This window comes from Manis javanica, chromosome 10, assembly GCF_040802235.1.
Source record: "Manis javanica isolate MJ-LG chromosome 10, MJ_LKY, whole genome shotgun sequence".
NCBI classification, from domain to species: domain Eukaryota; kingdom Metazoa; phylum Chordata; class Mammalia; order Pholidota; family Manidae; genus Manis; species Manis javanica.
In genome coordinates this window covers 115,970,481-115,996,048 of record NC_133165.1, presented here as the reverse complement: position 1 = coordinate 115,996,048, position 25,568 = coordinate 115,970,481, and the positions used below count along the sequence as shown (strand labels likewise).

The 25,568-nt window shown below is 49.9% G+C and overlaps 1 protein-coding gene and 1 long non-coding RNA gene across 11 annotated transcripts in view; one reads left to right on the top strand and one right to left on the bottom strand.

Moving 5' to 3' along the window:
* The window catches only part of PPARA (peroxisome proliferator activated receptor alpha), a 62,731-nt gene extending 43,975 nt beyond the window's left edge, over positions 1-18,756 (bottom strand). For 2 of the 8 annotated variants that reach the window (XM_073214044.1, XM_037006771.2), the window contains exons 1-2: positions 18,212-18,420; positions 17,083-17,163 (exon numbers count right to left, since the gene is read on the bottom strand). The gene's annotated coding sequence lies outside the window, so the exon portion shown is untranslated. The other 6 variants (XM_073214046.1, XM_037006775.2, XM_037006772.2 and 3 more) reach the window with 5 other exon arrangements.
* On the top strand, positions 18,572-23,405 carry LOC140843670 (uncharacterized). 3 transcript variants are annotated; one of them, XR_012121655.1, is made up of 4 exons: positions 18,745-18,878; positions 21,845-22,039; positions 22,277-22,399; positions 22,959-23,405. It is a non-coding gene; the product is annotated as an uncharacterized lncRNA (long non-coding RNA). The 3 variants fall into 3 exon arrangements; XR_012121657.1 differs by lacking the exons at positions 18,745-18,878; positions 21,845-22,039 and adding an exon at positions 18,572-18,708; XR_012121656.1 differs by lacking the exon at positions 21,845-22,039 and having other exon boundaries at positions 18,740-18,878.
* Positions 23,406-25,568: the final 2,163 nt, after the last annotated feature.

The following is a 25,568-nucleotide window of genomic DNA, read 5'->3' as shown; positions in this document are numbered from 1 at the left end:
GTCATTAGGGACATGCAAATCAGAATCACAATGAGATAGCGCTTCACACCCATAAAGAAGATAGACGGGAACGAGTCTTGGAGAAGATGCAGAGAAACTGGGATCCTCGGGCACTGCTAGTGAGATTGTAAAATGATGTAGCCATTTGGAAAAAGTCTGGCAGGTCCTCAAAAATGTTAAACATGGAGTTATCATCTGGCACAGCAATTCCACTTCTAGAGAAATGAAAACATACATCTACATGAAAACTGGTACATGGATGTTCATGACAGCGTTACTCATCACAGTCAAAAACAGGAATGTCCACTGACTGACTAATGGATAAATAAAATGTATCCTATCTATGTATCTCTACAATATTTTTGGCAGTAAGAAGAAATGAAGGGTTGGTTCATGTTACAACATGGGTGATCCTTGAGAATATTATGCTATGTGAAAAGAAAAACAGTCACAAAGGACAGAAGATGCTAAGATTCTGTTTATATGAAATGCCCAGAATAAGCAAATCATAGAGACTGAGAGTGGAGCAGTGCTTGCCTAGGGCTGGGGGGTGGCGGAGGGTGGAGGGAATGAGGGACGGCATGCGGTTCCTCCCAAGGGTGATGAAAACGTTCTAAAATTAGACTGTGGTAATGGTTGTGCAACTCTGTCAGTATAATATAAACCATGGAATTGTACACTTTAAACTAGTGTCCTATGGTATATACACTACCTTCCAGAGAGCTAAGCTTTTTAAAGCAAAACCAGAAACCTGTATGCAAACGTTCACTGCAGCTTTATTCATAATAACCCGTAAGAGGAAACAACCCTGATGTCCTCCGTGGGGGGGAGGTCCCACAGACTGTGGTCTATCCGTACCATGAGCTACTACTCAGCAACAAAAAGGAGGGAACTACTGACACCCTAACAGCTTGGATGAAGCTCATGGGAATGGCGCTGAGTGAAAAAGCCAATCCCCAGAAGTTATGGGCCATAGGATGCATTACGTAACACTGTAGGAATGACAAAAGACAGAAATGGAGAAGACTGCCAGGGGCAAGCAAGGGTGGGGGTGGGAGGGATCCATGTGGCTCACAAGGACAGCATGAGGATGTGGGTGACGAGACATCTTGTACCTTGACGGTGTCGGTGTCAGGATCCTGCTTGTGATGGACTATTGCTTTGCCAAATGTGACCATTGGAGGACACGGGGTGAAGAGGACTGGGGGATCCTTGTAATATTTCTCACAATGGCGTGTGACTCTTCAATTATATCTAATTTTTTTTTAAATTTTGAGTTAAAAAAGCACTAAAAGGGGGATGAATTAGGAGTGATATTTTAAGAGCAGGTGAGCTATCACTCGTCTTTTTTCATCTGCAGCTTTCGGCATGCAGGCATGGTAATAAAGCGGCTAGGCTACACAATGCAGAAAACTGTCTTTTTCGTTTACTTTTTAACTTTGTATTTGGAAATAGTTTCACTTATACAAAAGCTGCACATCCACAAAAAAAATAGCATAAAGAACACCGAAAACCCTTTACCCACATTCACTTGGGATTAACATTCTTCCCATTCGCTTGACCCTTTGCTGTGCCTTTACAGGTAAGCAGCCGTGGAATGCAAGTGTGAAGCACGGCGCGGGCATGCGTGTGTGTTTGAGGCATGGCCCGGTTCCCTCAGAACTGAAGTGTGCGTTTGCTGTCAGGACATTCTCTGACACCCAATGCACACCAATTTCAGAGCCGCAATACTCTCTGGTTCACAGCCAAATTTTGACAGTTGACCTGGTAATGTCCTTGAGAGGCTTGTTTTCCTCCAGTCCAGGACCCAGCTGGGGTTGGAGACTGCATTTTGTTGCCATTTCTCTTTTAAACTGATACACTTGCACAGCTTTTCTTTGTGTTTTAAGATATTGACGTTTTTAAGGAATACCTCTCCCCTCCCCATTCCTGTTTTTAAATAGAATGTAGAAACTGCTTTAATACCTACTTGGAAGGAACACCTACTTTCAGGAGGTGTCTGCAGAGAAGAAGGAACACGGTTAAGCACCTCCAGCACAGGCACCCGTGGTCTCCTTCTCAGATCGGGTTCTTGATGGGCTCCTCGCTTCTGGCAACTTCCACCCCCTCAGTATTGTCAGTCTGCCAGCTGGAAATGTTTACAAGGCTTTTCTATTTGGAACTAGAGGTTCCCAGAGCTACATAGCTTCAATTCCTATTCACCATGACAAATAAAACTGAAAACGTAATTATTCCGTAAAGTCCCAAATAAGAAGACAGTGAAAAGAACAGAAAGAAAATCTACCTGACACTGATGTTAGGAGCTCAATTCAATTCCAACATTTGGCAAACCATAGTAACCATAAACCGAGTGCTTCTTGAATAACTGGTAGTAGAACAAATCCTTTTCTAAAGAAACAAGGATGAATGACTCTTGAAGTGACAAGAACTCTCAGAGAACGGAAGCAATCTGTTCAAGGAAAAAAAATGGAATTTTCTGCTATAAAGTAAAGCTCTGCATAAAAATAAGAGAAACAGGAAACCTATGAAGGGATTATTCATAAGAGCCTGGGGATTCTAAGAAGGAGACAGTCATGTTTCTGGGGTTTATGTGCTTCCTCCAGGCCCGATTTGGGGGTGCGCTGTGGAGCCTGTCAAAGCGACTGTGCTTTATATGCAGAAGACCGCGAGGCCACGCTGCCAGCAAGGGCACATATCTGAGGCTGGGAGCAGCTGTCAACACGCCTTGTACCCAGCACGCCCTGATGTAACCTTGGTCTTTCACTCTGCTCAAAGTTACATCTGAGGGTCCTTTAGACTGTCAACTTTGCTTGTCGTTTGGTTTGAAATATTGTTTTCTTCTTAAATCTTCGTCTTTTCTTCTTACATCACGCCATCCATGCCGTGTCCACCCCAGCACGTGGCATTGCTCCCTCCTGCCAGGACTCCTGCAACAGCCTCCCAGATGGACCCCGCGGGCCGTCTCCCCTCTCCCAGGGTCTCACGCGCTGCTGCTGAACATCCTCAGGTACAGTTCTAATCGGACCACCCTTGCTTAGGGACCCCTCAGAACAGCATGCCTTCCAAATACCCGGCTTCGCAGGTGGGTTAACAGACCAAGAATAAGCGTCCTGCTGTGTCACACAGCTACTCAAAGGCCTGGCTGGACCTAAAGGCACGGTTTCCCTGCCCCACACCACATACTGACCCCTGACCCTCCTGCAGCTTCTGTCCCTGGCCCCCAATGACAGCCAGAGGAGCCTTAACAGCTACACCAAAGCTATCACACCCCGACATAGACCCCTCCTCCCCCACGGCTGCTTTCCCAGAGTACCAGAGCACTCCCGATGCCCCGAAGGCCCTCCACGGTGCCCTGCTGCCACCTGGCCCCGGGGACCTCCTGTCCTCTCCAGGACATTCCTCCACAGTCACACGTCCTCATGCCCGCTCCACAGCCTGGCCCTGGCTGTCCCCTGCGCCCGCACACTCCCGCCCCAGTCTGCTGAGCCACTCTGTCACCTTCCCGTCCTTCCTCTCATGTCACTTTCTCAGAGGGGTCACCCCCACCTCCCTATGCTCCTGACCCACGCCCCTGGCTCTACGCACGCTCTCCCCCTGCACCGAGCATCTTCTAACGCACCAGCCCACGTACTCCGTCACTGTGCTTATCATCACCTCTTCCAGCCAGAGTGCCAGCTCTACGAGAAGAGGGTCTTGTGTTTTGCTCACTGACCCCCACTGCCTACAATGATGCTTGGGGCTAAGGAGCTCAGCACATATCTGATGAAGACTGATCCTGAACAACTCAGTCTTCTCTTCATTTCCCTTTGCAAACCCTGCATTCTGGCCCAAATAAACTAGTCAGCATTTGCCAGAGTCACCTCATGAATTCCAGCTTCTGTACTTCACACTAGGCCTTTGCCAGAATGCCTCCCATTCCCACACATTTTAGAGGAAATGCAAATACCGATTCCTCCTGAAAGGCTTCCTGGGTCCACCCAGGTGCAAGGCCCCCCAGCTAACACTGGTGCTAAATTCTGAAGTGTTTTCTTTCTTACAAAAAAACCCTCAAATCATTTTAAGTAACAGACCAATGAAAGGAGTCTGAACAGGGGATACCAACAGTGTGTAAAGGCGGAAAGCGTGGTATAGAACTGTTTTTCTACAGAAACACAAAGAATGCAAGAACACTAAGGGAACAGAAGCAATCTGTTTTATGCTATGAAGTAGATTTGTACCCTAAGACATTCTGAGAGGGCTTTTAGGGGCTTGAGGGCCATTTAAACTGTCTGTAATGAGTTCTGAGAGTCGGCACTGCTCAGCCTATCACAGCTGAGATGCCTCCAGTACGTGGAGTTAGATTTCAGTATCCCTTGTACAGCACATGAGGCCTTTCTCAAGAGAACTGACACCTTTCCAATACCGAGCTGTCTCTTCCATGAACATGATATACAGCCATCTATTTATGTGGATTATATTTAATTTCTCTCAATAATCAGTTTTCTGGGTAGAGGTTTTGCAAACCTTTTTCAGATTTATTCCTAGGTATACAACAGACATATTTTTAGTTTAATTTTTAACTAATAGATTTTATTATTTAGAGTAGTTTTAGGTTTACAGAAAGACCGAGTGGAAAGTACAAAGAGTTTCCATGTACCCACCCACCCCCACCCTCCTCAGCTTTCCTATCAGCAACATCTTCATACATTTGCTGCCACTGATGAGACGACACTAAAATACTATTAACTAAAGCCCGTGGTTTACGTTAGGGCTCGCTTTTGGTGCACAGTCTCTGAGTTTTGACGAACACACGCTGGTGTGTGTCACTATTACAGTATCATAGAGAGGAATCTTCTATGCTCTGCCGCTCCCCCTGCCCTCCCGGGTAACCCCTGGCAACCATGGATCCTTTGTCTCCAAAGCTCTGCCTTTTCCAGAATGCCGTATGGTTGGAAACATATAGCATGTAGCCTTTTAAGAGCAGGTTCTTTCAGGTATATACTCTCGATAATGTCACTGATACCATTTGCCAAAACGTTCCCCAAAGTGGCTGCACCATTCTGCATTCCCACCACCCGTGCATGCGAGCTCCCACTGTTCCTCACCCTCAGCCATGCTTGGTCAGTCTCATTTTAATTTTAATTCTAGTCATTCTGGCTGCCATGTAGTGATGCATCTCTACTACTAATAGTAGTGATGCCACTACTACTGATTTGCATTGCCCTGGTGATAATGGCGTTGAATGTCTTTTCATGTATTTACTTGCCATCCAATGCCCTTTGTTAAAGGGTTTGTTCAAATCTTTTGCCCATTTTTGCTTCATTTTTCAGTTGGATTCTCTTCTTATTGAATTGTAAGAGTTCTTTACATACTCCAGATACAAGTCCTTTGTCAGATACAGTTTTACAAATATTTTCTCCAAATCCGTGGCTCGCCTTTTCGTTTTCTTGCGTGTCTTTTGATGAGAAAAGTTTATAATTTTGACGAGACCAATTAATTTTTTTTTTTTTATATTACGGTGCATGCTTTTTTGACTAAGAAATCTTGCCAAAACCCCAAATTACGAAGATTTCATCTGTTTCCTTATGGAAGTTCTGTAGTTCCGGCTCTTACAATTAGGCCTATGATCCATTTCAAATTCTTCTCCTGTTCCTGCTTCTCTGCTTCAATATGGTGTGAGATGAGGCCTGAGGTTTGTCCTCTCGCTTATGGCTGTCCTACTGTTCCAGACCATCTGTTGAGAAAATTATCTTTTCCCACTGAAATGATTTGACACTTTGTTAAAAATTAACTAACCACACATGGGTGGACGCCTGTTTTGTTCCATTCATCTATTTGTCTATTTTCCTATCAGGACCACACTGTCTTGATTACTATAGCTCTATGGTATTTCCTCAAATCAGGTAATCTAAGTCCTCTGATGGCCTTCTTTTTCAATGTTGTTTTAGCTACACTAGGTCCTTTGCATTTCCATATAATTCTAGGATCAGCTTGTCAAATTCTACAAATAGGCATTTTTTCCCTTTTTTTAAATTAAAGTATCATTGATACACAATCTTATGTTAGTTTCAAATATACAGTACAGTGGTTCAACGGTTACCCATATTATTAAATACTCACCCCCTCTAGTGTAGTCACTGTCAACATAGTAAGATGTCACAGAATCATTAACTGTATTCTTCATGCTGCAGTACCATTCCCATGACCAACTTATACTGTAGTTGTGAATTATTGTGCCCCTTAATTCTCTTTGCCCTCCACCCACCCACTCCAACCCCTCCCCTTCATAACCACTAGTCCCTTCTCCGGGTCTATGAGTCTACTGCTAAAACAGGCACGATTTTGATTGCTTTGAATCTATAGATCCTCTGGGGCAGAATTGACATCGTAATGATACCAGGTGTTCTGATTCAAGGGCATGGGATATAACTTGACAATTGTTTATGTTTTTAAAATGTCCTCTCGGCAGTGTTTTGTAGATTTCTCTGTACATTTCATCCCTAAGCATGTCATATTTTTTGATGCTTGATTCCTTTTTAAATGTTAAGCTCAGAACATTGAAGATGTCTTTTCATTGTCTTCTGGCTTCCATTGTTTTGGTTGAGAAATGATCTCTGACTTTGGAGGTTCTTTGAAAGTAATGTCTTTTTTGTTTGGTTGTTTAACCTTCAGCTTCTTTTAAGATAATTTCTTTGTCTTTGTTTTACTATCACAGGTCTAGGTATGGATTTTTCTGTTTTGTTTTTATTCTGCTGGCAGTACTTCAAGATTCCTGAATTTGTGGCTTTATGTCTTTCATCACTGCTGGAAAAATTTCAACCACTGTCTCTTCAAATATTGTTTCTGCCCCCTCTTTCTTGTCTTACTAGGTTTCCAATTACATGTACAACAGAACTCTTCACTATATTCTCTACATTGGTGTTCTGTCCTTTTGTCTCACTATGCTCCATTTTGGATATTACTGTCTGATCTAATAATTTGCCAGTTCTCATCAGTTGTGTCTACTCCGCTGTTAAATCTATCTACGGAGTAGATAACCTGCTTTTGTATTTTTTAGTTTTATGATGTCCATCTGGTTACTTTTCAAATCAATGCCTTTTCTAAAAATATAACTTTAGGTGCTCTACCAAAATTCTGAATCTTATCTTTCATCTTCTTGAAGATAGTAAGCAAAGTTATTTTAAAGTTCATGTCTTTCCTGTTTAGTAGTTTGCATCCCATGGGTCTGTTTCTGGCATCTATCGTTTCTGCTGACCATGAGGTCTTCTCTCTTTCTGTGCCCGGTTGGCTTTGTGGTGTGTCATTACCACACGCACACTCTCAGTTCGCATGGTAGCAACAGACCATAGAGAGAATCGTGCAGGCAGAACCTGTGCAGTGATTTTACTAATCAATGGTAAGAATTCCATGACCTTTAAAATTTTTTGCCAAAACACTAAAATGTAATTATCAGCTACAAATGCACAGGGAATAAAAACACAGTAAAACCAATATTTATTTAGTGCGTTGTAATTAAAAATATTAGAAACGCTGAGAATTAAAGTATCTTATTTCCTTGTAAAAAACTTACAAGAGTAGTTTGATGTATGCTCATTGTACAGCTGAGAATTCAGAGTGAGCAGAGCATCTTTTCTGCATTTTATTAAACTATCATACTCCTCAGTTTGGGTCAGCTTCCAACATTTTATCCTTTGTACTTTCACTGTCAGGAAATATCTCAGAGATCCTATAATGTGAAGTTGTTTGCTGGGGTCACTTCCTCTAGGACAGCCTCATCTTTATCGTCACCCCTGTTTTCCTCATTTAGGTTAAGTCACTTATTATTAAGTGTCACTGGCTGCTCATGTAGTCTCCCAGACGGCAGCACGCCCCACAGCCAGCTATTCTTCCTGGAACTACATTTGTGTTAGGTTCTGATTTCCCTTCCACTGTCTTCACTTTTCCTTTATCTGACTCCTCTTTTCCTTACCAGCTTTTATGAAACGTCACATGGGTTTATCACTGGGAGGCAAGGAGACAAGATTGCCACTTTGCTGTCTGGGCAAGCACTGAATGAATGTGCAGGGGACAGTCACAGACCATCTTGAAAGGAGTGACAGGATTGGCCACTGATCCTTATGCATCTGTTATCTGTGCAGTGATTTGTCGAATGGAGAGCAAGCAGCAGAGACTGTGCTTTATGTAACCACCCACAGTCACTGTGCCCTAGTAACTGAAACTCAAGCCCTGGTGTTGAGAGACCAGTGTCACCATTAACTAAGTGTGGTGATTGGAAGTTGTGTGTAATGGAACTGTGCAAAGTGAGGCCTAAGTGTATTTGAAAATCTGTTTAGAAATAGAGGTCTAGGATGATGCTTTTTCCCCCAGAGAGGATGTTCATTTGCTTTTGCCAGGCCCACAGGTCCTAGCAATCTAGGATCACCTTGATCCAACCTCAGGACTGAGATTAGTTAGAACTGGGCTTCAGTCCTGACAGAGCTGGATGGTTCCAGCTCTCTTGCATTCCCAGGATGCAGCTTTCTGGGTCCCAAAGTTTGGGATGTTTACCAGGGTTTTCCCTTTTTCCAGGCTTTATATCCCTAATTTTTATTCTTAGCCCCACAGAAGAGCTATTTAGCTCTTAACTGGTTCATCCATAAATTGGCCAACATTCCAGGGACAAAATGACCCCCCAAATGTCAAGTTTTCATCTTCTCCAGACCTCAGCCTGGCAACTGTTCTCTCATGAGCTCTCCAAATTTCAGCATATGTTTAAAGACTCTGTCCACCTTTTCAAGTTGGCTTCCAAACTACTAATCCATTATCAGAAATGGAGCCCCATATTAATGTTCTTAAACCGTTTCATAGCTGTGACTATTTACCAGCTCTGCAGTTTGAAATGGCCAGGCTTCTCTTTATTTTTTACTTCCAGAGCTACAGAGAAGTATTTCTGTACACTTCAGTAAGATCCATAGACTGGAATATAGGAAAACAATTACATTTCCCTGAGTTTTTCCTTACTATCCTTAAGGATTTCCTCATATTCAGGCAGTATTACTCAAATAACAACTTTCTAATGAAATTTTGAAACAGATAATTCATCATCTTTTCAACAAGTACAAGGGCACAGGTCATTAAGTTGAGAGGAAGGTGTTACTCGTCCAGCAGATACTTCTACGTGCCTCCTAGGCTGGGCCACCTTCTAGCCAGTAAGGGTCTGGGAGTGGAGGAGGCTGACCGACAGCCCGGCCCTCATGGGACTGCCACTCTAGGGCCGGGGGATGGAGGAGGGAGCAGCAGAGAAAGCAAATACCATGTTAGATGGGGGCGGAGGGGGCTGCAGTGATAAACCCAGGGTCAGAGCAGACCCCCCAGTGGGGAATGAGCACACGTAGGATATCCTCCCTCCCTGTAAACAGGCACCCGGAACAGGGCATCGCACGCCCTTCCACAGCCACAGTGCAAGCTGTCCCCTGGCATCAGCCTCACAGTGGCACTGGGCTCAGACACTCTCTTTGCTCCTTCAAAACTTTCCCAACCTGTGCAAGGCCCATGTGACCTGCCCTACCTTAGCTGTCCAACACACCAGGCAACTCAGTTCACAACTTTTTATCTCTGATGTTATCAATTCACCCTTAATTGACAGAGCTAGACACGGAACAAGTCACCCCACTCGAGTCTAAACAGGGCACATTTAGCTGTCTCAGTGCCCCATGCATCCTTGAGCAGGTGTAAGTTGCCAGTAGACAGTAGGACAGACTCAACGCTTGGAGGACTTACCTGCTGTTAAAACTGGAACTACGAGTGACAGCGAGAAGGGAGATGCTGTAACTAAACGCACTGTGCATCCTGGACACAGGTCACTGGATGCGTGATTAGAGTTACGGTTCACCTACAGGTAAACTCTGCTGCCCTAAGCGGATCAGAAGGACTTCACTTGAGCACTAGATGCCTTTAATAATAATCAGAAGAATTAAAATGGGTTCTGAAATTTTGTGGATAATTTGTCTGCGCTCTTTCCTCTCTCCCAACTTAGCTCCTTTAGTGAAAGAAAATTGAATTTTGAAGACAACTACTTATTGAGCTACCTGTCCAGATCACCGTGAAATGCCACTGGTTCCCCAGGCACTGTGGCACTTCGGGAGGAACAGCCTTACCCATCCTACCACCTCCGCTAGCTGTCAACATGCCCTCCTGGTCATTTGCTCTGGAATCTGCCTCTCCTCTTTGTCTGGGAGGCAGGCTTGCCGGGTGGCTCACTGCTTTATGATGGCAGGGGACTGCGCGCAATGTGTTCACACTGCTTTTCCCCAGAACACTCCTGGGCACAAGGCAGGTGCTCAGTAAATATTTGTTGAATGAATACATGAGCTCAGGAATAAATGACAGAGGTACAATGAACAGCTGCTATAGTGAAAACAGAATGTGTCAAATTAGAAAGGTTCAAACAGCCAACATTATCTGCATCTAGTTTGCGGGAGGATCAAGGAAGGCGTCACAGAGGAGGTGGCATTTGGGTAAGCCTTGAAGGAATCTCGAAGGGAGAGTGGCCCTACTGGAACTGCAGGCTCCTGCAGCACCTGCTGGCAGCTCCTGCCTAGATGACGGTGTGCAAGGCAGCTATGGCCTCCCAGGGTCTAAGTGTCACGGGGAGGGCCGCTTTCAGCAGGATGCCATGCTAATGAACACACAATCTGAGCTTGCTTTAGAGGAAAAGCACCAGGCATTGTAAGAGAGAGATTTAGCCTGGGCAGCCTGAGCACGCAGCTCAGAGGGGCTTCCCCAAAAAAGTCATTTTAAGCTGAAATCTCAAGGGTAGGGTAGAGGTTACAGGGTGAGGTGGGAGTGAGGGTCAGGGCACGTCCCAAGCACAGCACAGAAGCGTGGTGCATGAGAGGACCTGGCCGTGTGCGGGAATGAGAGCCAGGGCCAGGCCTGCTTCCCGTGGGAGCTGATGGATAAGGATGAGTCCAGTGTGCAGGCCGGGAATCAATACGCAAAGAAACACCTGGAGGGTTCTGACAACTTAGTATGTGGCACATATAGCCATCCATGGAAAGCACTAGCATTTGCCCCAATTTAGACAAGGAAACCGAGGCACAGGCCAGGCAAGCATGGGGCTGAGAGCTGTGGGTCAGGAGCCTGCCATTGGCCTGCCTCTAATGCCCCGGAGGGAGGCTACTTACTGGACAGGGAGGAAGAGCAGGGTTGGGGGTGAAAAAACCCCAGATGACTCCGAACCCAACACTCTGAGCTTGAGTCTCCGAGAGGGTCAGCGTGACCAGAGGAAGGCTGGTGGAGTTAGGCCTGAGGTCACGGCAGCGGTGACTAAGGGCAGGGCCCTCAGGAGGGCAGCAGGGCTGGCTGGATCCCGGCAACCATGGAGATTAAATGCTGGCACAGGGAGAGGAAAAACCAGAGGGCACTAAGGAAGGTGTGCGTCAGATGGATAAGTGAACACCCACTGCCCTGGTCCCGGGACAACTTAACTTCACGTGTATAAATATGATGGCAGGGGACTTGGAGTGACAGCTGGAAGGATGGCAGTAGGTTAGGCTGCAGTTCTTATCCCCTAAAAGCAATTCCTTTTCTGAGTTCTAAGCTCTGATTGCCTGCTCTTGCCTTTCAGAGGTTTCATTCTCAGAGACAGTAGCAGATCTGATATAACTGGGCAAATATCTTTCTGAAATACCTTCTAAAACATGATTTATCCTCCACAGAAAGCCCATTTGAATTCATCCGGGTCCTGCAGAGCGCTCCCTAGGTTTTGTGCTCTTTCGCTGGTCCATGAATCAGCCGTGGATACATGCGCTTTCCTGGTTATTTTTTTCTTTCAGTCTTATTTCTCTGCAGTCTTGTGCCTCCATTGGTATTAAAGATCATGAGCAGTTCTGGAATGTAGTTAAACATGCACCTTCTCTTTAGACTTCTGACCTAGATGCTAGAGCTAACTTTGTTAGATTCGTCTAAGTAAAGAGAACGGAATAGAAAAAAAGGCAGTGATTTTTGGTTTCCAGAGTAAAAGAAAAATACTGTTACTTTCCTCTTATTTTGATATCCTGCTAAATACTCTTTCCATCCCATGTTGCCACACAAAGCCCAGGACTGTGCCAGAGCCACTGCCGCTCTTCACGGGAAGCTCCCACTCGGTCCTTGCTCCTGCCGCTGCCGGTTGCGCCATGGGCCGGGACGGGGCTTCCGCTCTCAGCTCAGGGCACTGGCGCCCGGCCTGCGCTTCCTGCGCTCGGCGGGCAGTTACAAGCTCTGGCTCCCAGGCTGCTCCGACGGTGTGGAGGCGGCCCATTACCCAGCACTGGCGCCCAGTTCTCCAGCTCCTCTGGCACTCTGCTGGTGAGGGTGCCCGCCACCACCTTACCTCCCTCCCCGGGTCTAGAGATGCTCTAGGCACGAACATCCCCACCCCCACATTCTCTTGTCATTCCTTGTCACACAAGTTCTTTTAACCCTGTTGTGCTGGTCTTTTCTCTCAAGGAACATCAGTTTCCAAGGTTTTTAAATTTCTAATACCTTTCTCTTCATGCCTCTTATTTTTCAAAGCCTTCTTCTCAAGTTATCACCCCCCCATTAAGCTCTTGCCACCAATATCTTTGCACAACTGAACTCTTCTTTAATGACTTTTCTTTTTTAGGATTCCTCACTGAACATAATGGATCAGGTTTATTTTTAGGACTTGAGAACTAGAGCAATAGCATGTCTTCCTTTCTGGAAAATGCTCTCAACATGTGAGTTTTTCTAAGGAAAGGAGAGAATGCAGGTTGTTTTCTGAACTTCTGTGCACTCCGCACTGCTTGCTCTGAACTGTCAGGAGAGCCCTGCACAGAGAGGGGCAGAAGTTCCCTTGCCCAGATCTGGTGGCAGATTCTGTAAGGCTTTTCAAAGCGGAGAAAAAGGGCCATCATCATACCCAAGTGAAATACTCCCCTCACAAATCCTAAAATCTAAGGATCGCACGAGTGTATCAGATACTGCCCTGTCCCATTTTATTGTACGAACCTTCCACATACCAAGAGATGATTCTGTTTAAACCAAATTTCAAATTTCTCCGATTTTCTTTTTAAACATCATTCACGTTAATCCCATCCCAATGCAGATAACTGAAATAGACAGTGAGTGGGGACGGAATCAACAGGACACTAACCCAGTTATCAACTGCCCCTGCAGACAAGCCAAAATGGGATTGCAGCATTCATCAAATTTACTCGTGATCCTAGACAGAGAGGAATATGCTACTCATGTTGGTGGCCTAATAGAGATCAACTTGACCAATAAGGAAAGCTGCCTGAAAATTCTCCTGGTAAAAACAAATGAAAATCCCATTTAATACATAGTTGATAGAAAAAAACTTGCTTCCAGAAGACCAAGATTTGATTGTCACTTGATTCTGCAGTCCTGTCTTTTACAAACCGTATGGTGAGGCTGTAAACATGCACAGAAATGCTCAGACAAGGCCAGCGACTCACTCCTTAGAATATTTCAGAAAGGGACATAGCCACGTGTCAGCCTCTAAATAACTGGGTCTGCTTTCCTGGAGCTTGGCAATTTGTCACCTGGGTGTGGTTATCACATAACCACAGACTTATTCAGTTACAAATGGCTGCAGGAAAACTCGAGGCCTCGCCGACTCTTAAAAATGGGGGAAAAAAGGGAACTACAATATATTGTTCACTTAACTATACTATGATTTCAAGGCACTCATATGGAGCTCACAAACCTCTGAGGCACTTAGTCCTTCTGTATACGCTGTCCAGACTCTTACTATTCAGAGCGATACTTTTTCAAAGCTTTGTTTGTGGCCTCTAAATTGAGAGCATAAAGCAAGAAGATCACAATCAAAATGACCACCATTCCTCTTTATTCGCAAATCCCTTAAATAGAGCAAAGTAAAAGCAGTCAGGTGAGGGCCGCATCCTGGAACATGGACGATGGTTTTTCTCTCACTTCTGTGCATATCTTACCTACACACTGGAGTGGCAGCGGGCCCTCCCCCTATTAAATATAAGCATTTCCCAACTCACATGGGTTTAAACATGCCCCTTTCCTATGGAGTCAGCTAGGAATTTGAATCCATGACCTTACAGAAAGAAATTGCATTTTATTTAATTAGATTCTCAGGTCATGTCTTCAAAGGTCTATTTAATGCATAACTTACCTCAAACCTAGTAATAATGATAAACAGAACCACTTCAGCTGCAACTGCCACCTTTGTAACAGGGACGCAGTGGGGACCATATGGAAGTCCAGCCTGCTGTGCAGAAACCTCCCATCCAGCACTGATGGAAGGAGGCACTCTCACCCCCTACAGGGTGATGGAAGCTGCAAAACACCAAGGGGGGTTCTCCTGCAGTTGAGTGGTCCTCCCAGCCAGCCACCCACACTGGAGCACCATGAAAACACAGAGACCCATCAGCAAGCGCTCCGCTGGACTGAATTCTGTTAATCACTTTGTCCGATGAACACTTACGAGTGCCCACTCAGTGTAAAGGGCCAGCCGGGCATAAATGAACAAGACATCCTCCTGTTTAGACTCTGGTTAGGTTCAGTGGGGGAGTTAACGAGAAGCATGATGGTGAGCGGTACCTGGGAGCAGCCCGAGGTCATGCCCCAGTCCAGAAGGTGTCACGAGTCTGAGGCCCTCTGAGGACGAGGGACAGTCCTTTGCATGATCTCAGCATAGTGGAGAAAAGACTAACACAAAATACATGAACACCAAGACCCGAGGGCCTATCCACATTCAGAGAAAACATGGACCACTCGGGGTGCATCTGTCTCTACTGCTGCAGAATTCATTCACTCAGCCACAAATAGAAAAAAAAGAAGTGTTGGGTGGGGGGAGGTGTGTTTCTTTCTGAAAGCCTTTGAGAAATCATAAAACGGTCAGAGCCAAAATAACACAGGTATCAGGTGTGGCTAAGTGAGAGGTGCCGACAGGCCACAACTCCTTCCTCTTTAGGGTGCCTGGGCTGAGCATGGTTTTTCTCATTTAACAAAGATTCTTCATGTAAGCTATCGCTTTGGAGCTTCCCAACCCTTAACAGAGGTGGAACGGAGAGGAACTACATTTTCTGATGGGAAAACAGCAGTTCAGAGAGGTGGCTGAAGATCCCCGGGCCTGGCCAGCAGCAGCTAAAGACAAGAAACTAACCTCTTGATGAATGACCTGATGACACCTTTTCCACTACACCCAGCGGCTTCCCTGATGCAAACCAAAATTTTCAAACACTTTTTCTTCTACCATATGAGGATCTCCAAACAAATGCAGCTCAACCACAGAAAGAACTAGAACAGGGATGGCAAGAAGTAAACTCCCCACTCTTCGAAGTGCATGGACTCTTCCAGACACCACAATACCACACCACAAGACGCTCCATGATCAACACTCCAGACGCCAGGAGTGAACAGGTCTTCAGATAGTGAGCAGGTCAGACTAGGTCATGGCCGTTGCCCACAGAACAGAACAGAAAACCGGCATGCGTGTGTTCCATAGGAAGCTCACTAGGAAGCAATGGAAATAATTTGGAAGAAGAAACAATTCTTTCAAACCTGGCACACTGGGCCATCCAGGGCTTTTTCCCATTTGGTTCTTACCTTAAAACTACCTTAACCCCAAGCTAGAAATGGAAATTTTTTGCCTAATTTTCCCTAACCAGATGACGTGGCCTTAGAGGTGAACTAACTCATGCTACATAATTAATAAAGCAGAAACAGCAGACACAGCCAACGTCCACCCTGCCTTTTTCTGAAATGTCTTAGAACACATAAAAGACTGACTCTATCCCAACCCAGCAAAAACAGAAATAAAGACAGACACCCTCAAATTCCAAAAAAAGCAGAAATTATACAGGCCACACTCTCTAACTGCCATGCAAGAAAATTAGTACATTCAACAAAAACACCTGCCATTTGGACGTCAAGACAATTGCCCCATGTGCCATTAAGAATACATCCATTCACACACAAAAACCGTGCTACTGGAAAAAGAAAAGAATTTGGTGTGTTTAAACTCTATTTACACTAAGCAAAGAAACATTTCAATTACCATTAAAAAAGAGATTAGAGAATATTTATTATAAAAACACAGATGCTCACAGACAGCATACAAGACAGGGATCCCTGGTTACCAATCGCTAAACAGCAAAATGTTCTGGCAGAAACAATTTTCCTCTCTGCAGTCCATCTTTTAAGATGATGAGGATAATCTTCTTAATATCCTGGTACAGAAATCAGCACCATAAGCAGATTCATGGTTGTTTTGCTCAATAGCAGCTATTCAATAAATACTTAGAGAGTGAATGAATAATAATTAAGTATATATATTTTAAGGGATTGGCCAAATCATGACTGTATCTAAACACAATGGAACATTTAAACATATAAACATTTAAAACGATGAGGAAGAAACACACTTATTTACATGGAAAGGTTTCCATTACCTAGTAGTCAATAAGGCAGGCCACTAAATAGTTTCTACAGATGAAATGTATTTTTTCTCTACTCTCTCACCTGTAACGCTTGAAAGTTCATTTACAAGTTTGACAAACACAGCAAAAAACAACTACTTTATAATCATGGGATGCCTCTTCTAAGGCATAAGGAAAGAGAGAAAAACACTTTTTCTACCATCAGTTACTTTGCTTTTGCTTCAAAGTTGTATAGAATTTTGTCAGGCTCACTGGAGAGACCACTCACACCGGCACCATCCGGCCACGTCTCCAGGCTACCTCTGTCGAGCCTGGTGGCAGTTCTAGACCTGTCCTATTATCTCAGCAAGCCATCTGCTTGATATTCAAATTAGCACTAAAACAGCGAGGAGACAGCGTCCTGTTCTAGTCAGCATCTGTAACTCACGTGTCTGTTAAGTAATGACATTTCTCAGTTACATTATCTAGGTTTAGAAGACATGGAACTAGCCTGCCATAAAGAAATGAAACGCGACAAGAACTCAGCACTTAACAAGTATCTACATTTATCTTACTTTCAAAGCGCTGCAAATAAATCTGGCCTTACATCACAAAGTAATAACCCCTAAACTGCTCATCTGCCGGGCAACGGAAGTGAACACGTGAAGACTTCGGCCTGGATGAGTAAATCCAACATCCGATTTACCTGTGATGACACCGGCTTGGTTCTGAGCTTCTTGCCACAGCTACTTCTGCGCGTTGGCAGGGCCCGTCCCTGCGGCCTGGGCTGTGGGAAGGTGAAGGAGGAAATGATCGCGGTATGTCCTCTGGATCCTCCCCAGCTCTCCACCACCGCGGACGAGGAAAGTCACCGTGACCCCGCCTCTTCACCTGCAGGGGGCTGGCACGGTGGTTCCCGGGAGACCCTGCTCCCTCATCCACTCCCCGCGCACCCCTTCCCAAACAGCCCTGGGAAAGGAGGGGGCTCCCTGCCCTTGAGGAGAGGTGGCAGTGGTCGGGGTGGGCGTGCAGCCCGCAAGGTCCCAGGGCGCCCGGCGAAACCAGGGCATGCAACCACGGACTTTTCTTCGAAGGGAACCTTGACATTTGGGGCACACCGTCCCTCCTTCAAACTGAAAGAGGCGAGAAAAGCACGGGCGCACAGCTGCCCTCTGGTAGTCGGAGGCGGCCGTGAGCCACGGACTTCCGCCGGCGCCACACTGCGCCCCTCGGGGCGCGCGGCCTCGGGGAGACCTGGGCGCGCACGCGGGAGGCACGTCGCGCGGCGGAACCTGTCCTGGGCTCGCCGGGCCCTGCGGGTCGCCCGCCTTGGCCAAGTGGGGCCGCTCCTCAAGGGTGCTCGGCGGCCGGCGAACCACGCCGCGCGGGTCACTCCCGTCGGACCGCAGCCGCCGGGCGCTGAGCCCCGAGGGTCGCTCTGTCGGGGGACTCCGGAAACGCCCCCCAGGTAGTGACGCCCAAACCCCGCAGTGCCGAGCGAAGGGCGCGGCGCACCCGATGCCCCCCGCCTGGTGGGCCTGCCCTTCGGGCCACAACCTGGGACCGCAGTCGCTGAGGTCCCGGGCCTCGACCTCTGCGCGGCCTCCAGCACACCGACAGCCGCAGACGCCGGGCCGCGGAGGGAGGCCGAGCAGCGGGCGGCCTCTGCGCCCGGGGATCCCCCGCACGAGCCCGCGGCGAGCGCCCTCGGCCCGCGCCCCCCGAGGCCCGCGCATGCGCCGCCCGCGCCGGCCCCTCCCCCGCCTAGCCGGGTCCCGAGTGGGGAGGCCCGGCCCGCGGACCCCCGCGCCCGTCTGCCCGCCCGCCCCAGGCACCTGGGCCGCGGTCCGCCGCCTGCCGGTCCGCCGGGCGAGCGCACCCAGCGAGGCGGCGCCGGGCAGGGCGCTAGCTGCCGCCTCCGCCCCCGCCGCCCTCTCCCCGCGCCGTGGGGCCGCCGCGTCCCCTGCCCATGCCCGGCACCGCCTCTCCGCGCCCGTGCCAGCCGCGCCCCCCGCGGCACGCGCCGCCCCTCGGCCCCAGCCCAGGCCTGCAGCGCGGGCAGCTCGCGCGGGTGGCCGGCCCGGAAGCCCCGCCCCGCCCCTGGCCTCCCGCCCCTGGCCTCCGGCCCCGGCCCCCGGGCCTCGGCTCCGCCCCGGGCCACCCGCCGCAGCCCCCGGCGGGACACACCCCCGGGCGGCGGCGCCCGATTGGCTGCCCTCGGGGCGGGGGCTGGGCCGCCCTCACTGGCTCCCACCTTGTGCCCGGCGGGGCCGCACCAGTGGGGAAACTGAGACCGGGGAAGGAGAGACTGCCGGGGTCACCCAGCAGGCCGGTACGCGGTACGCGACGGGGCGTCGGAGCGCGTCTAGCCCCGCGCACCGGGAGGAGCTGATGTCGAGGAGGGGCGGGCGCGAGGCTGGCCACGCTGGCGAGGCCCCTCCTCCCTCCGGGAGCCCAGCCCCGCTGATGAGCGCCACTAACCAGTCTAGACCCCGGGCCGAGGTGCGGGTGCCCTGGAGTTTCGGAGAGGGGGTGCGGGGTGGGGGTGCGCGAGGAAGGACTTGTCCCGGGGACCCTAAGATGCAAAGGGGGTGCAAGGGAACGCCAGCAGGGAGGACGTGTGAACAGGTGGCGGAGATGCCGGGGTGGGTAAGGCAGGCGGGGACCGAGAATGGTGAAGGGCAGTGCGGACGGCGCGGGGACGCGCTGCCAACTCCGACCACCCTCCCCGCACCCCCGGCTGCGGGAGAGCCGTGCGTCGGGGTGAGGAACTGACTTTGTGCCCAGGCAGGGCACTCTGCCTCTGCCAGCGCCAGGGGGAGGTCGCGGCCCGGCAGCCAGTGCGAGGAGCAGAGGAGAGAGGGCACAGCGGCTCAGTTTGCTCGGCGATGCCGGAGCCCGCCACGCGGAATGCACAAAGCCCCACGCCAGCGCACCAGGACGCCCCTCCTGTGGGAATGAAATGAGTGTTGTGCCAGCCCTCGTCCCTGCCCTCCCGCTGCCCCTGTAGCGGCCAGCGCCCCCGGAAGACCTTCTGGGGCAGGAAACAGCTCCAGGGGAATCCCTGCATTATGCAGACCCTGGAGGCGAGGCGTACCTGTACCTTCCACCCAGGTGGTTTAAACTCACCCTTGTTGATTAGCCCCATAAGCTGTGGTGAACTTTGCCCTACCCTGCAGACACCCACAAAACCCTCCCACTCACAGTGGCAAGCCCAGCTTTTATTGCACATCCTAGCAATAGCCAGCGTATGTAGTAGGGTGTACACAGTCATCCCCGCGTGCTATCTCCTGGATAGCTCCTAGGTTGGGCAGGCAATGGTGCGCTTTACTGATGCAGCCGGGGCCGTGCCGTGCTGGGTACTGTGGATGCAGCAGCCAAGGAAGTAAGAGCTCATGTGCTCATGCTGACATCCAGGTTCCAGTATGTCACCTGACATGCTCCAGCTCTGATGGTCAAGGACCACGAGTCCAAAGGCAGGGGTGTTGGTTTCTGTTCCCAGAAGGTCAGTGATGGCCTTCCCTAAACTCAGTTCCACCAGCCCGTTGGAAAGACCTGGTAAAAATTGTTTTGAACCAGAACAGAGGAAGCTATATAGGGTTCCACAAGCAGTGTGTACACCCAGCAGACATGGAGAATTGATATTCTTGGGGCTCCCAAGGTTTCAGGGAGAGAAAACCTGTTCTTCATGTATGTGTTGAAAGTTGTCACTTGAACAAATGCTCTCAGCCAGCCCAGCCCCCCCACCCCCCACACACACATAGAAAGTGGAAGGAAGGGTGCCCCGGTCTTTTCTCATGGGAGACTCCATGAGACAGCTCTCTACATGCTGCCCCCAGGAACTGGGTCCCTGGTTGCCTTGAGTGGACTTCTGTTTGCCTTGACGAACCTGTCACACACCCAGCCCAGGAGAAAGCAGTCACAAAGCGCACCCCTCTCGCTTCCCACAGCTCCTGAAAGTCTCTCCCTCCCTCCTTACCTCCTTCAGACTGCCGTTTAGCAACACAGCAGAACAGAGAAGGCCGCCTCTGCAGGACTGAGCAAGAATCCATAATGTCAGGGACAGATGGGTGCTCTTGACCGCATGTCTGAGCACCCTGAGGTCCCCTTTGGAGCCTTAGTAAATGCCAGGAGCGTGTGGGGGCACATGTATTTTAATTCCTAGCTTCCACTTACTTGGTGCTGATGGTTTCAGGGTTTCTAATCTTAAATATGTTTGGAGAGATAATTATTACTCTGCCAATATTACTGCAGGGAGACTGAGGCACAAAGAGGCCCCCTGCTGCACCAGGTCCCACAGGCCAGTTGCCAAGCCCAGGCTAGGAGGTGGGCCTGTGGAGCCACACCTGCCCTGCTGAGTCTGTCCTGGATGTACCAACCCACCCATTCCCACCAGAGCAGCCCAGGCTCTCCGCTGGGCCCTGGGGGAGGCTCAGGAAGCTGGGGCACTCAAGGGGAGGGGGTACCTGGACGAGGCTCCCCCCACTCCATACTAGACAGCAGGTTAGACCCTGAACTTAGAACCAGAACCATCTGTGTTCAGACAGAATGTGGTCCTGACTGCTGCCCCCACCCCTGTGGGGGTGAAGCATCCCCCAGGAGCCTGGGGGTCCAGGCTGAAGTCTGTTTGCCCTGAAGCTTAGGTAAGCCCTTTTCCAGGAATGTCCAAGGCCTCGGCAGGTCCCTTGTTTGCGGTTTGCTGATCTGCAAAGGCTCCCGATGAGATGGAGTTTGTGCTTCCCAGGGTCAGCCAGGACAGTGACCTCTGATCCCCTGGAAGCATGCCCTCAGGTCAGGTGGTAGAAGTCAACAGGGGCAGGGACACAGACTGAGAAAGGGAGAGTTCACTGTCAGCAAGTACAGAGCTGCCCCATGGCCAAGGGCTACACCCCGAGAGTGGCCTCTGCGTAGTGCTATCCTAATAATGATGGCAAAACCACACAAGACCAGGTAATGATGTCTTGTCATGTTAAAGCGTGGGACTCACCGTGGTCCCCCAGGCAGCAGGGTTCATCCACATGTTACAGCCAAGGAAGCCAAGGACAAAGGACAACATCAATTGGCTGAGGTCCCCAAGAGGGATCAAGAACCAGGCTCTCAGAGTCCAAACCCACTCTGCCACCTGCTCCAGCCGTGGGGTGCTCCCACAGGTCAACTGTCTGCTCTGGAAGCCCTTGCTTCCCTGGCCTGGGGTCCCGGCTGCCTCTGGCAGAGCCAGGAGTGTGGTGTCAAGGGTCGTCTTGGCCCCAGAGCTGGGGGCAGGGCAAGTGGCAAGTGGCAGCATGTAAGAAGCTTGTGGCAGGAGAAGGGGGCCATGTTCAGGGGGAGAGAGAGAGAGCACAGAAATGGTACCAGGTGGGCAAAGGTGGGCTGTGTCTTGCAGACTGGTGGGGAGTTTGGCTTGACTCCATCATATTAGTAACAAATAATAAATGACACCTGTTAACCAATTGTTATTTCCAAAGCAGAGATGATGGTGATGGACAAAACTATGCACACCCTTGAAGTCTGCAGGACCTGGAACCTCTGCAGGACCAGCAACTGCTGCAGTCATAGACATTCAACCCTTTAGATAAATAACCTGTCCCTGCCTGAGGTTGCAGACTGGCTATGCTACAGGCTCCTTCTCCACGTGGGTCTCTGTCGCTCCAGAGAAGCCCCAGGTGGCCCACCTGCAGTGGCACTGTCCTTGCTTCCTTCCCTCTTGGTCAGCACACAGTATTTCATCTCCAGAGATCTTAAGCTCCTTTGGCCAGGGGCTGGGTCACTGGTATCTTTTGCCCAGTTCAGAGCATGGCCTTGGTGCTTCAGGACCCGTGTGACCTGGTAGTTAAGAGTCTCACCGCAAAGCATGATGTGTAGATGCATTCGTCAATAAAGGACATTCCATTCCCCTGCAGATGGAGTTTGGAATTACCTGACCTGGGTAGACCATTATCCCAACCATGAACTGCCCTGCTGTGGATGGGCAAGGTCGGGGAACGCAGAGACATGGTGTGGTGGCCCACAAATGCGTAATAAATGCAAGTATATATTCACATCACTGCCTCTGCCTGGGACTCCCCCAATTTCCCTCGTGAAGTCAGTAGGTAGAACGCAGGATTTGAGGCAAACAGACTTGAATTCAAAACCTTGCTCTACCTTTCATTATACTACAGCCTTGGGACAAGTGACTTGACCTCCTGCCAGAACTTCCTCATCTATAAAATGGGGTGGGGATGCTCACCCCCCCCCCAGGTCCAGGGGTGAGAATTAGGAGGGAGTGTGTAAGAAGTACAAGCATGGACCTCATAGGTGGATCACACTTGAGATTTCATGACCACCTGCCTAAGGGCTTGCCCAGGGTCACCTCCTCCAGGAAGCCTGTTTGGCATCACACAGGGCTAGCAAAGCTGCCCTCTCTCCTGTGTTGCCACCTTTAGTCTAGTTTTTCTGTCTTTACAGTGCCCATTCCTCTGCCTGCCTCACCTCTCAAAATAGCTGACATTGATTGAGCCCTCAAACTTCTGACACCAGACTAGGTGCCTATTTGTTGGTCACTCATATGGTCCCCAGACTTATGCTGGTGTCTGCCTTTTACAGAAGAGTCCTGCCTGCCAGTTGGGACAGCGTGAACTTGAACGCAGGCAATCATCAGACCCCCACCCCTGGCTGTGAACTCCAGGAGAGAGCCCTGTGTGAGCAGCTTTTCCAGCCCAGGTGCCTAGCACAGGGTCCAGAACACATGGGACTCCAGAAACGTGCCAGGGAACGGCGAGAATGCCCTACCAGCATCTCCAGGCCTTGGCTTCACTGAAATGGGCAAGCAGACTGTGGGTCCCCCGTCCCTGGGCAGGGACAGGCCATGTTTGCCAACGTGCTCCTGGTCTGTGGCAAGATGGGGAAGAGACGCGAGGACATGGGGGGGAGAGTTTTCTGTAAAGCATTTTCTAGTCCATCTAAAGGGATCGCCATTCTCTCCGAGACTGTGTCCTCTACATTCTTTTGATGTTGAAAATGCCTTTTCTTAATAAAAATATCTCAAATGAAGTGCTGATAATAGTTGATAGGGAATGGTGTGTTTTGACTTGGCAGCTCCCATGTCAGTGCCCAGAGCCGTTTAAATGTTGCTGGTTTGCAAAGCCCAAAGTCCAGGACCCCCTGGCCCAGAGGAGCTCTGTTTACTGACAAGCAGGCTGCACGTTGCAAAGGCCACCTGACAGTTTTCCAATCTTTTCATGCCCAGCTCTCTCCCCAAGATTTACTTGTGATATTTATTTTCAAGTCAACACTTTGGCTTGTGTTGAGACTTGCAGCCTGGAATATAAAATCCAGTGTGAGGGCCTAATCTTGATCTTTGACAAAGCAAGGGAGCAGCAGGGTGTGGGCCGCTGCCCACGGTGAGGGCGGGGTGCAGCCTGGGAAGAGCTTTCACACTGCCTGGTGTGCACGGGGGAGTTGGCTGGAGGCACGGGGAAAGCCGCGTCTCATGCCCTGCATGAGGGCAGTCACGCTGGAACTCCCTCTGGAAGGTGGCGGGGGCGTGGGGCAGAAGGACACGGAGCCAGGACCCTGGCAGGAGGGTTCTGAGACGGCTGGTGGGAAAGACAGACCCGGGAACTGTAAACTCGTCACTTCATTTCCCTAGCGTTAGATTGAATCGAGGCATCTGAGCAAGGGTTAGTGCTGAGTGGAGTTTTAAAACACCCCTTCCTCCCCCAAAAACGATCTAGTGAATGCTAGGAAGGTACCCAAGACTGAGCTGGCGCTTCCCAAGCGGGATCGCCTTCCACTGCCCAGCCAGCCGGCTGCTGATTTCCCCAGGAGGGTGAGGGGAGCTCTGCGCCCCGCGGTTGCTGGGGTTTGCCGGCACCCCCCTGCTCCTGACTCCCTGCTGTGTGGCCTGCTGGCCTTCCCACTTAGTATGAGGGAGAGACCCCAGTGGAGCCTCAGGTCTTGACCTGTCCTCATGTGCCCCCCACATCCCAGCCCCAGGTGAAGGCCCAACCTTTCCAGAGGGCAACGGTCCTCAGGGCAGAATGGCTGCAGCGCCACCTCCTGGCTCCCGCCTGCCCCCCAATTTAGCCAGCAGGTTCTCCACTGTCTTGGCTACTCTTAGAGGCTTTCAACAATAATTTTTTTAATGGTTTTTTTTTAATCCAAAATTTTTACTTGTTTCCAGAGAGTCGGTCCACATACCTTAGCCTGCCATTAGTAGGCATAGAAGCATGAACCATTATTTCAGTTGCCAAGAGTATTTGTCTCTGATTAAGATATTAGGCAGCTTGGCCTGTTCCTTATGCTCCGTGTTCCCGCTCCCCCTGGCATGAAGGGTGGTCACTAAGCAGGGATTTTGAGCATGCTTTTCAAAACTGTATTGATCCAGAGGAACGTGGGTCACAACCTCTCTTCCTGGGCAGAAGTCAGGTGCCCAAGCTCTCCCAGCCCTCGCTTGACTGCCTGTGGCGCCCACTGAGGACATGTCCACCATGCAAGAGCCCTTGGCACTCAGCACTGCTCAGTCCCAAGTGGCAGCTGCTCCTCTCCCTGCTCCCAGCTGTGGAAACTGAAGCGGAGGGGCTGAGCTGTCGCCCTGAGCCGCGTACCTGGGAGCTGCAGGCCTGGGCCCGGTGCCCGCCAGCCTGGCTCACATGTCCTCAATTTTTCCGCTGTGCCCATGGTTTCCGTCCTGGGCTCTGTGACCTTGGATGGCCACGACCGCCCTTCGTCCGTTCCTGACTGTAAACTGAGAGGTTGGGCTGGCTGACCCCAAGTGTCCCCTGCCAGCCGGAGATTCTGAGCTGTGCTTGGGGGTGTGACTGTGACATGCCCCAGAAGCCAGCTGCCGATGCCCACGAGGAAGGCATTTTTTTCCTGCCTCACTGGGGGAAGCAGAAGACACATGACTGTCTGTGGGCTGAGCACTTGGAGTGAATTATGATCAGCATCTGGTGCTCTGGGCTTTGGAAATGCATTCAGGACCAGCCTCCAGGCCTGGGATCTGCCTCTGAGCTTGAACCCGGGGGTAAATCAGCATCCCTTTTTCAGCTAGAACCCCCCAAGCCAAGGCCCCTCAGCTGAAAGTCACCCACCTCTGCCTTCCACAGACATGTAGCAAAGGGCCTGCTCTGGCTTGCTTCGTGTCCCGTCCACACCATCCCAGGGAGGGGACACTCAAGGGCCTTCCACCCTCGACTTGCTCTCCCAGTGACT